Source organism: Peromyscus eremicus, unplaced genomic scaffold, assembly GCF_949786415.1.
Source record: "Peromyscus eremicus unplaced genomic scaffold, PerEre_H2_v1 PerEre#2#chrX_unloc_4, whole genome shotgun sequence".
In the NCBI taxonomy this organism is placed as follows: domain Eukaryota; kingdom Metazoa; phylum Chordata; class Mammalia; order Rodentia; family Cricetidae; genus Peromyscus; species Peromyscus eremicus.
In genome coordinates this window covers 858,477-869,456 of record NW_026734291.1, presented here as the reverse complement: position 1 = coordinate 869,456, position 10,980 = coordinate 858,477, and positions in this window count along the sequence as shown.

Sequence of the window (10,980 nt, the reverse complement as noted above, 5' to 3'; positions counted from 1 at the left end):
CAATACCTCCAGTCACAGGGGATCAGACACCGTATTCTGGTCATCATTATTACCTAGTATGAACATGGTATACTAACTTGCAAAAACTTATGCACTTAAATAAAATTTCACTCTTTTCTAAGATGACAGGCACATAAATAAAGACTTTCTTACACTATGGAATCACATATATATCTGTCCTTTTACCATTTGCATATCTGGTTTCCTAAGAGGCAAGGTGAATGTACTCAAGGACATGGAAATACAGGTAGATGTGACAAATCTGGTGTAGGTGCTAGGAATCAAACTTGGGTACCCAATAGGACCAGTACTACTGAGCCAACTCTTCAGGTTGCAAATATGTCATAATTGTGGTGATGAAGATGTCCTACTGCTCTTTCTGTCTTCTGTGACTTGAAGGTGAAGGAAGTCTCCTCTAGATGGTTGTCAAAGGATTCAATGGATTTCTATACCTCTATAAATGGACTCTCTATATTGTTTTTTCATTGTTAACACATTTCTCTTGATGTGAGTAAAGATAACAAAAGCTTTTGTTGAAACTTGTCACAGTCCAGCCAGATTATATTATGAAAAATCCCATAATTTGAGATATGCTTTTTCTTTTGGAATTTTTTTGAGACAGGATGTGTCCAAATAGGCTGCACTTGAATTTACCATGGGGACCAAGCTGGCCTCAAACTAACAGAGATTGGCCCAACATATTCTCCCTGGGCTGGAATTACATCCATGCACCTCTAAGTAAAGAAATATGGGTTTCTAAGTGACCTACAATGGAATCAGAAAGAGAAGGGATAACACATATTTAAAAAGGAACAATAAATGTTTTGAAGAACATAATTTTTTTAATTCTATAATTTAAATGGACAAATCATTTTATATGTTGTCAATAACTGGGTTATTTTCTTTACTGGTATTTTCATCCACTTAAAAATGTTTGAACTGCACTTGTGTGTCTACACCTGTGTGAGGAAATGTATGCAGCACTGAGAGGGCAACTTACATTTGTCTTTTATCTACTTCCCCTATGTGAAATCTAGTGATGAAACTTATGGAGCCATTTAGATGCAAATGACCTCAATGGCACTTATTCAAGTTTAAAAATAATTTATATATGTCTTGATGTAGGAGTGTGTATACGTCCATGCCCAAGTATAGAAATAAGAAAAAAAAGTTCTAGGAGTAATATGGATCACCCAGAGGTAGAACTCAGGTCCTCAGGCTTAGCAGAAACAGTTTTACAAATTGACACAATCCCCTGACATTTGATTGTGGTTCTGAGATAATGTTATAAACAAATGCTTAGTCCCTATGATAAATTTTGAAAAATATATGGTTGCAAAAATATTTTAAGATGCAAAGAAGATTTATTATTCAAATTGTTCTTTGTTCTTCTATCCCTCTATGAAGTTACATTTACAATCTGAAAATATGACAATAATTTAATGTTGAAGTATTTCTACAAATCTTATTTGAGCACCTGTGAGATGACTCATTGGTAAAGTCTTTGGTGTGCAAAGCTGGAAACTAGACTATGATCACCCTATTAAGAGGACCACAAAGCTGTCTTCTGGTCTTCACATATCTGCCATGAGCCTACAACCCATAATCATTTCACACATCACTAAATGTTTCGTACAAGAGAAATCTTAGTGATATTACATTACCTGGCATCTCTGGATAATTCTCATGAAGGAAGTATTTGAAAATGAAATGCCAAATGGTTAACTCATGTGGATGGGACAATCATGAAACATCAAATAATATAAGTATTCATATACAACATAGCAAGCTATGGTATGAAGTGCATGGTGGATTGCTGATTATCCTACATTATTACATCTTTATCAGATAAATGAAAATACTGCTCTGAATACACAAATGAAGTATTTAATGTTTCTTATTTTCTCTTCCATTAACATTGTTAAATTGGGTTGAAAAAAGCATACATGATGGGAGTACATCATCTAGCTTTGGACTTGTACTCAGAAGGTGTTCAAATGTATCCCTGAATCATTACTCACATTCAAGCCAAACAGAATTACAAGCACATATCTCAAGAGAATTTGTGAACATATGAAAAACAAAGCCAACAACAAAAACCCACCACCATTTTACAGACAACCTTACTTGAAAAGTATGATCACACACTGTTTGTTATTTAAGTAAACAGTGGACTACTTAGATTATGGGTATACATTCTATACATTACAGCAGAAAAATACCTATCACTAAGAAATGTACAATGGAAAATGAAAAAAAGGCAAAGGAGAAATACAAAGGCAACAAAATAAACATCACTAAATGTACTTTTCACATATATAGCACACTTTAGTATCAACCTCAAAAGTTTCGAGATAGAAATCACACTGCAGTGATATCTACCATTAGTCCTAAGTGAACATGGTAACTAATTTATTTCCTTCAACTGTGTGATGAAAAATAAATGAAACATGATTTTTTTTTCTTGAAGCTGAAGACAACTGTGACATCTTTACCAAATTGTTTACATGAATATGTTTTTTCCCTTGTATGAGTTTGTCATCATTTCCACACTTCAAAATGATATAAATAGACTTTAAAAATTTTACAGCACTAGAGATAGGACTGGACAGTTAAGAAATGTTCATTCCCAGGACCAAGGTCTGATTTTTGACAACTTCCTGTCATTCATCTCCAAGATCCAATGATCTAACATTTTCAGGAACCAGTTCACATGATCACATACCCAAACAAACACAGACATATCACATAATTACAGGTACAACAATTGTTTAAAGAAACAATTTTAAATGAAGGGTTTTTTCTCTTGTAAGCATTAATTACTATAACAGGTGTTGAAGCATCTAAAAGGCTTTCAAAGTTTTCTTTATCATGAATCGGTCTATGTAACAGAAATCCAGCATATAGGCTTGAAGCCAAAGAAATCAATCCTTCTAAGCCGGTGGTAACATTTCAAATTTTTTAGGAAATGCTGCCCTGCAGGAGTAAACATGTGAGTGTGGTTAGGCTTTAAGAAATTATATCCACACACCATTTCCAGGTCCCATTCTCTGCTTCAGGCTGCAGTTTAAGGATGTGAGTTCATAGCTTCCTGCTTTAGCTGCCATGTCTGACAATTATTGCCATACTCTTTCATGCTGATGCTGTATCCCGTTGAAAAAAATGGCCAAATTATACTGGTTTATAAGTTAGTCCGGATTATATCACAATAGAAAGGGAAATAATACAAATACATAATTTTTTTTTTTTGGTTTTTCGAGACAGGGTTTCTCTGTGTAGCTTTGCGCCTTTTCCTGGAACTCACTTGGTAGCCCAGGCTGGCCTCAAACTCACAGAGATCCTCCTGGCTCTGCCTCCTGAGTGCTGGGATTAAGAGCGTGCGCCACCACCGCCCGGCTAAAATACATAAATTTTTATACCTGAATTAGTTATTTAATGCAATTTAAGACGACAATATCTAAAATGGTTACATTATCATTTAATTCTGTAGTTCAAGTTCCAAAACTACACAGAAAAAAAATGCTGTCTCGAAAAATCAAAAAAAAAATAGTGCAAGTTTTACACTTCTGAAAGGAAAGATACCTCAACTGTCAGAAGTCAGCCATTAACTAGAACTATGAAGGAAAGATGTCCTGGATACCTCCTGCTGTGAGGGAAAAGGTAACCTGAATATTGAGAAGTCAGACTACACCTGATGCTGTGCTTCAGTGGAAAATAGTCTCCAGGCAAAAGGTATTAATCCTGCTCCTCTCCAACAGAGAGCCCTTACAGTTGAACTCAGCTCCACACTGCTAAGAGAGTTTCCCAAGAGAGATGTCCATTGCTGCAGTTCTCCACTCCCCTGAGGGAGTTTCTCAGCAGAGCTGTCAATTCATTTTCTGTTCTGTTTTATTAGAATTTCTAACAGAGATGTCCGTTTTTTCTCAGCTACAGCTCAATTTGTTCCTTCTATGCTTCACTCAAGCAAAGGGTGAAATACTGCAGAAATTTAGCAGTCTCTGGTGAAAAGTTGTTGCTTCAGCTCTGATCTTTTAAGAGAGTTTGCCAGTAGAAGGATCTATAGTCAGATCCTCATCTTCTCCAGGGAAATGTCTTCACCCAAAATGCATATATATATATATATATATATTTGATAGCAAGGAATCTAGGAGTGTGCCAGAATTCCCAAGGAAGAAAAAGGCAGCTGCCAAATGAACAGGAACAGGGCTTGGGAAAGCTCAAATAATGGGTGGGTTTCATGCTCAGGAATTGGTTGTTTTCAGGATCAGGGAATGGTTGGATTTGTACTTAGTTGGTCAAGATTAGATTGTGTTTGTTTGGCTCTGGTTACAGGTCCAAAGTGTGTCTGTTTTATTGGCCCCTTTTAAAATTTTAATTCTGGTTTCAGGATGAGGGTGTTTCTGTAACTGGTTCTGGATTCAGGAAGAAAGTGTGTTTCTTTGACTCTGATTTCAATGTCTGGATGTTTTTCACTCTGATATCAGGGCCAAGAGGCATGTCATTCACTGGCCCTATTTTCAGGGTCAGTGTTTGTTTAAGTTGCTGCCTCACTTCCCTTATACAAAAGGCTTCATATATTCATAAAATTTTCCATGAATGTTTTGCTGTAAACAATATAAAAGCAGACACCATAATGCCTGAACATTTTTGACACTGTCAAATACTTTTCTATTGAAGACATACTCTTCTGTAACTGATTATATGTGTGTTACCTAAAGTCTTAACAAACATTTTATAAGCAGATTGCCTCCATAACTTTTTCATATAGGTGCATATTGAAATTTCATATTGAAGACAATTGAGTTGTGCAGAGTTTCTACCACATTAATTACATTCATATGTTTTCTCTCCAGTATGTGTTCTTTTATATATTTGCTGATTGTAATGACATGCCAAGGCTTTGCCACACTAATTACATTAATAGGGTTTGTCTCTAGTATGTGTTCTTTTATGCCTTTGAAGATATCTGTGATATGCGAAGGTTTTATCACACTGATTACATTCATAGCGTTTCTCTCCAGTATGTGTTCTTTCATGCATTTGAAGATGATTGTGATATGCAAAGGCTTTACCATATTCTTTACATTCACAGGGCTTCTCTCCAGTATGTGTTCTTTTATGCATTTGAAGATTACGATGAAATGCAAAGGCTTTACCACACTGAATACATTCATAGGGTTTCTCTCCAGTATGTGTTCTTTTATGCATTTGAAAAGTACTGTGCCATGAAAAGGCTTTACCACAGTGATTACATTCATAGGGTTTCTCTCCAGTATGCTTTCTTTTATGTTCTTTAAGATGAATTTGACGTCCAAAGGCTTTACCACACTGATCACATTCATAGTGGTTCTCTCCAGTGTGTTTTCTTTTATGTGTTTGAAAAACTTTGTGACATGCAAAGGTTTTACCACATTGATTACATTCATATGGTTTATCTCCAGGAGGTGGCCTTTTATGCCTTTGAAGATGACTGTGAAGGGTAAAGGCCTTACCACACTGATTGCAAACATATAGTTTCTCTCCAGTATGTGTTCTTTTATGTCTATTAAGATGGTTATGACTAGTAAAGGCTTTCCCACACTGATTATATTCATAAGGTTTCTCTGCAGTATGTGTTCTTTTATGCCTCTGAAGATGACTATGATATGCAAAGGCTTTACCTCATTCTTTACATTCATAAAATTTCTCTTCAGTATGTGTTCTTTTATGCCTCTGAAGATGATTATGATATGCAAAGGCTTTACCACATTCTTTACATTCATAGGGTTTCTCTCCAGTATATGTTTTTGTATGCCTTTGAAGATAACTGAATTGTGCAAAGGCTTTACCACACAAATTACATTTATAGGGTTTCTCTCCAGAATGGGTTCTTGTATGCTTTTGAAGACTACTGAATTGTGTAAAGGCTTTACTACACGGATTACATTCACAGGGTTTCTCTCCAATATGAGGTTTTTTTTTTATGAATTTGAAGACTACTTTGACATGAAAAGGCTTTACCACAGTGATTTCCTTCATAGGGTTTTTCTCCGGTATGCTTTCTTTTATGTTCTTGAAGATGGCTTTGAAATTCAAAAGCTTTACCACATTGATTATATTCATAGGGTTTCTCTCCAGTATGTTCTTTTTTATACATTTAAAGAGTACTGGGATATGAGAGATCTTTAACACATTGAGTGTATATAGTATGTTTCTTTCCAGTTTGATTTTGTTCATGACTGCAAAAATAATGGGACATGTAAAAACATTATCACATCTAATACACTGTTTCATCTTTATATCTGTATGAATTAATTTTACAATTTGGTTCAGTTGTAAAGAAGAAGCAGATATTAAGGTTTTATCATTTTTCACACTCATGTTATTCCACTTTATTAAGAGTTGGTTTGCATCTGTGAAGATACTTGTGTTGGTAAGATCCTTTATTACATGGTTCACATATACAGAATATTTTTATATATGAGGTTATTCATATATTTGAAGAAAACTGGAAAGTGACAGAGCTTCAACATCTGCATTGCATTAATAAATTTTCCTATACTGTGGTATAGGTATTAAGGTTTCTTCACAATAACTGACAGTAGACCCTTGACTCTAACTGCCCCCTCTCTTAGCAGCACAATCACAAGTATACAAACTACATTACCATTATTATTCACTATTTCCTTATTAAAAAAAACTTTAAAAATATAATTATCACCTCTTCACTATGTATACTTTTATAATATGAGTAGTATGAAATGAATTTATTGCCAGTTCTATAGCATATTTCCCATGGTGCTATGATTCAAATTGAGATGTATGCTAAGGCATTGTTCCCTTGTCTTTTTTTTAAGAATGCCTTGTGAATTTATTTCAACAACTTAAAGTATAGATATATGGTTTTCTGAAAATTTAATAATCACTGCTGTACTTTAATCTGTGCTTATTTACACTGCTGCTTTTGGTTAAAACTTTCAGGACACATTTTATTTTTATTTATTTATTTTTTGGGGGGGTTTCGAGACAGGGTTTCTCTGTGTAGCTTTGTGCTTCTCCTGGAACTCACTTGGTAGCCCAGGCTGGCCTCAAACTCAGAGAGATCCGCCTGGCTCTGCCTCCCGAGTGCTGGGATTAAAGGCGTGCGCCACCACCGCCCGGCTACAGGACACAGTTTAATTTCTTCACCATTTGTATCAACTTGCACAAGAAAATTACCTTTCATCACCTTGAGAACTTTGAAGATGGTCTTCAGTATTATGGTCTTCCCAATTGTATCCTAAAATAACGTACCAGAAATATATGTTATTTTCTTTAAAACTGTCCAAAATTTATGTTACTGTTTTCAATGAAACTTAGAATATGACTGATTTATTCACCTAATATTCTTTCTCAAGCACATTACAGAGGAGCATCCAAAACCTAAGAACAGTTGTCCTCTCATTTTAATATGTGAAGAAAACTCTATCTTTCCTATAATAGTGAGGTTCCTGTAGGTTTCCAGGATCACATCTTTGTAGAGATTCTTCTGGGAAGGATCCAGTAAAGTCCACTCTTCCCAAGTGAAGTCGACATGCACTTCATCATAGGTCACTACATTCTAAAATATCCCATACATGTGTACAAGAGAAACCATAATACTTACAACATTGTAAATGTATACTTCTTTGAGAGTATAGTCATATAATTCTGAAGCTACCCACACTTATTTCATGACATACAAATTATATGTAATCAACAAGTCCCTTTAGAAGGAAACTGAATAGGAGGATCACTTCTGTCATTTCTGTACCCTTTGAATGGGACATCACCTTGCAAGAGAAATGCTTATTAACAAATATAGAGAGACAAGTAAACAAATCAACAGTACAGAGTACACACGAGAGAAATTGTATCAACAATTACTAAATATAAGGAAAAATAAGATGGACAAACTAGGTGTATTGGCTCATGCCTTTAACAGCAGGACTCAGAAGGCAGAGGCAGGTATATCTGTGTCTGAGTTGAATTCAAGCCTAGTCTATGCAATCAGGTCTAGGAAATCCTATAGTACATGTTAAGACCCTGTCTCCCAAGCAAAAGTCAGCAGAACAAGAAAGAAAGAACTAAGAAGTTTTACTGAAGTTCCTACAGAGTTATGCATTTACTTTAGTTCTGTATTTCTCAAGAATGCTGAAGTGCCACAATTCATACTACAACATACGTAAAAATTTACTAAAAAGTAGTGCATGTTTAAATAGTTATAAAGGGAAAGATGACAGAATTAGCCATATAAATGTTGATTATAAATAATCAACACAGATTATGCAAGAGAGATGGCAAGCTAGTTAAGAGCTCTTGCTGATCTTGCATAGAGGTGGGCTCATTTGCCAGTACTTACATGAGGAAACATGATTCGAAGTTCAGGGTTACTGAGACCATCTTTTGATCACTCTGAGGATCAGGTACCCACATGGTACATATCCATGCATTCAAATAAAATACTCATATTCATTTCAAAATCAAAATAAATGTAACAGGCAAGAGGAAGTTCATGCACCTGCCATGCAGTGACTCAGAAGGCTCAAGAATGTTAATATCATGAATACATGCCAAATAGAGAAATAGAATGATAACGTTTGTCAAATTTTAAAATTCAAGTTATACGTGGAGCTCAGTAAAACAGCATATGCTTAATATTTATAAAAACCTACATCCCAGGCCCATCATTCAATAATATAAAAACAAAAAAGGCAGGAATGTTCACCCACATTAATCTGTGGACTTGGGAGACAGAATCAGGGGGTTTTGTGAGTTCCAGGCCAGCCTGGTTTACAGAACTCCTTTCAGGACACTCGGGGTTACACAGACAAATCTTGTATTCAAAAATAACCAACAATATTAAAAGACCAGGTTAACAAACTGCCTTAGCAATGAATAGCAATTGCTTCTACTCTACCTTATGTGATATAGAGATAGAATCTCTAATGGTGGTGAAGGCATGACAGTAGAAGGAAGCTGGCTGATTAGTTTCAACCACAACTCAGAACACACAAAGAACAGGAAATCATTTGAGGCTATAGAGATGCATATCACAAAACTAGTGAGGAATTTTCTCCCAAAAGGCTCCTCCAACTAAAGAGGCAATCAAAAGAAAGTCACCAAGGAGAGACACATGTTCACATATATCATTGTGTCTGAGAGGTTTTTCATTCAATCAACTATATTCTAAACAATGTACCTATAGGCTCATGATCATCTAGGAACAAAATGAATTTAGTCACTTCAATGATCCTCATACTTTGCCACATCCCCTACACTATTTCAAATGTTGAAAGCCTCTCCCGACAAATAAGATGGTCTCTTGATGGTGACATTTGTGAAATCAGAAAATGGATTTATAACTTTCCAAAATACAATGGCACAGAATACCATTTAAAATCTAAAATAGAAGCCAGGCGGTGGTGGCGCAAGCCTTTAATCCCAGCACTCGGGAGGCAGAGCCAGGCGGATCTCTGTGAGTTCGAGGCCCGCCTGGGCTACCAAGTGAGTTCCAGGAAAGGCACAAAGCTACACAGAGAAACTCTGTCTCGAAAAAAACCAAAAAAAATCTAAAATAGCAAAATGGAGACATATCAAGGGAAGATTAGGCAAAGACAAGACTGAAGTAGAGCAGGACAGACTTCAAATTCTCTATCTCTGTCTCAGATGCATGAGGATTTAGTATCGGCAGGCTCAGATGCCTCTATCCATGCAATTTCTCATACATTTCTTTGTTTACTTCATCTTAGCTAGGTCTCTGTGGGAGATGTCTCATACTTTAGATATCCCAACATCATGTGGTCACAAAATGCAATTCATGCTGTTGTGGAATATTATTGTAAGATGTGTTATATTTGTCTATGCTGTGGAAAAATTGTTTTAAAGATGCAAAGATATGTTGTATTCTTTTATGTTGCATATGTTTAACTCTGTGAGGCTGTGGTACTTTGTCTGCCTAAAATACCAATTGGTCTAATAAAGAGTTGAACAGCCAATAGCTTGGCAGAAAAGGTTAGACAGGGCTGGGAGGCAGAGAGAACAAATGGGAGTAGAAAACTGAAAGAAAAAAGAAAGGAGCAAGAAAAGGAGAGGACTCCAGGGGCCAGCCACCCAGCTACACAGCAAACCATGGAATCATAAGTAAAGAGAGGTATACAGAATAGAGAAACATAAAGGTCCAGAGGCATAAGGAAGATGAGATAAATTAAGTTAGGAAAAGATGGCTAGATACAAGCCAAACTAAGTCCAGGCACTTATAAAAAAATAGTAAGCCTCCTAGTGTGTGATTTATTTTTGAGCTGGGTGGCAGGCCCCCAAAAGAGTAAAGAGTTATTAAACAAAAACCAGCAACACCAGGCTTCATCCTCACAGCTTCATGCAATGGACTCTCAGAGTCTCCTCATTGGGTTTCTGACTCTCAAACATAAAAGTCTGCAACAATGCTGAACTGAACCCCCAGACTAAGAATCCATGACATTAAATATTGATTCTTTCTTGTTTCCATTACCAGTAGATGATGATTGATTCTGCAAAGTTTGACTTCTTAATTCAGATGGACACTAACATGCTTGGACCACAGGTGCAGATGGTTTTGTATGAAGTTACTTTCTAGGAGTAGGAATTACTTTGTTTAATCCTTCCAAGACTTAAAGCCAAATAAAATGTTGTAGTCAACATTTCATACAAATGGCCTCTAGCTTATTTTATTTATTTATTTATTTATTTATTGCTTTTTTTGAGACAGGGTTTCTCTGTGCAGCTTTGTGCCTTTCTTGGAGCTCACTTGGTAGCCCAGCCTGGCCTCGAACTAACAGAGATCCACCTTTCTCTGCATCATAAGTGTTTGAATTAAAGGTGTGCAACACCACAGCAAGGCTTAATAATTTATGGGTTTTTTTTTTTTTTGGTTTTTTGAGACAGGGTTTCTCTGTGTAGCTTTGGAGCCTATCCTGGAACACATTCTGCAGCCCAGGCTGGCCT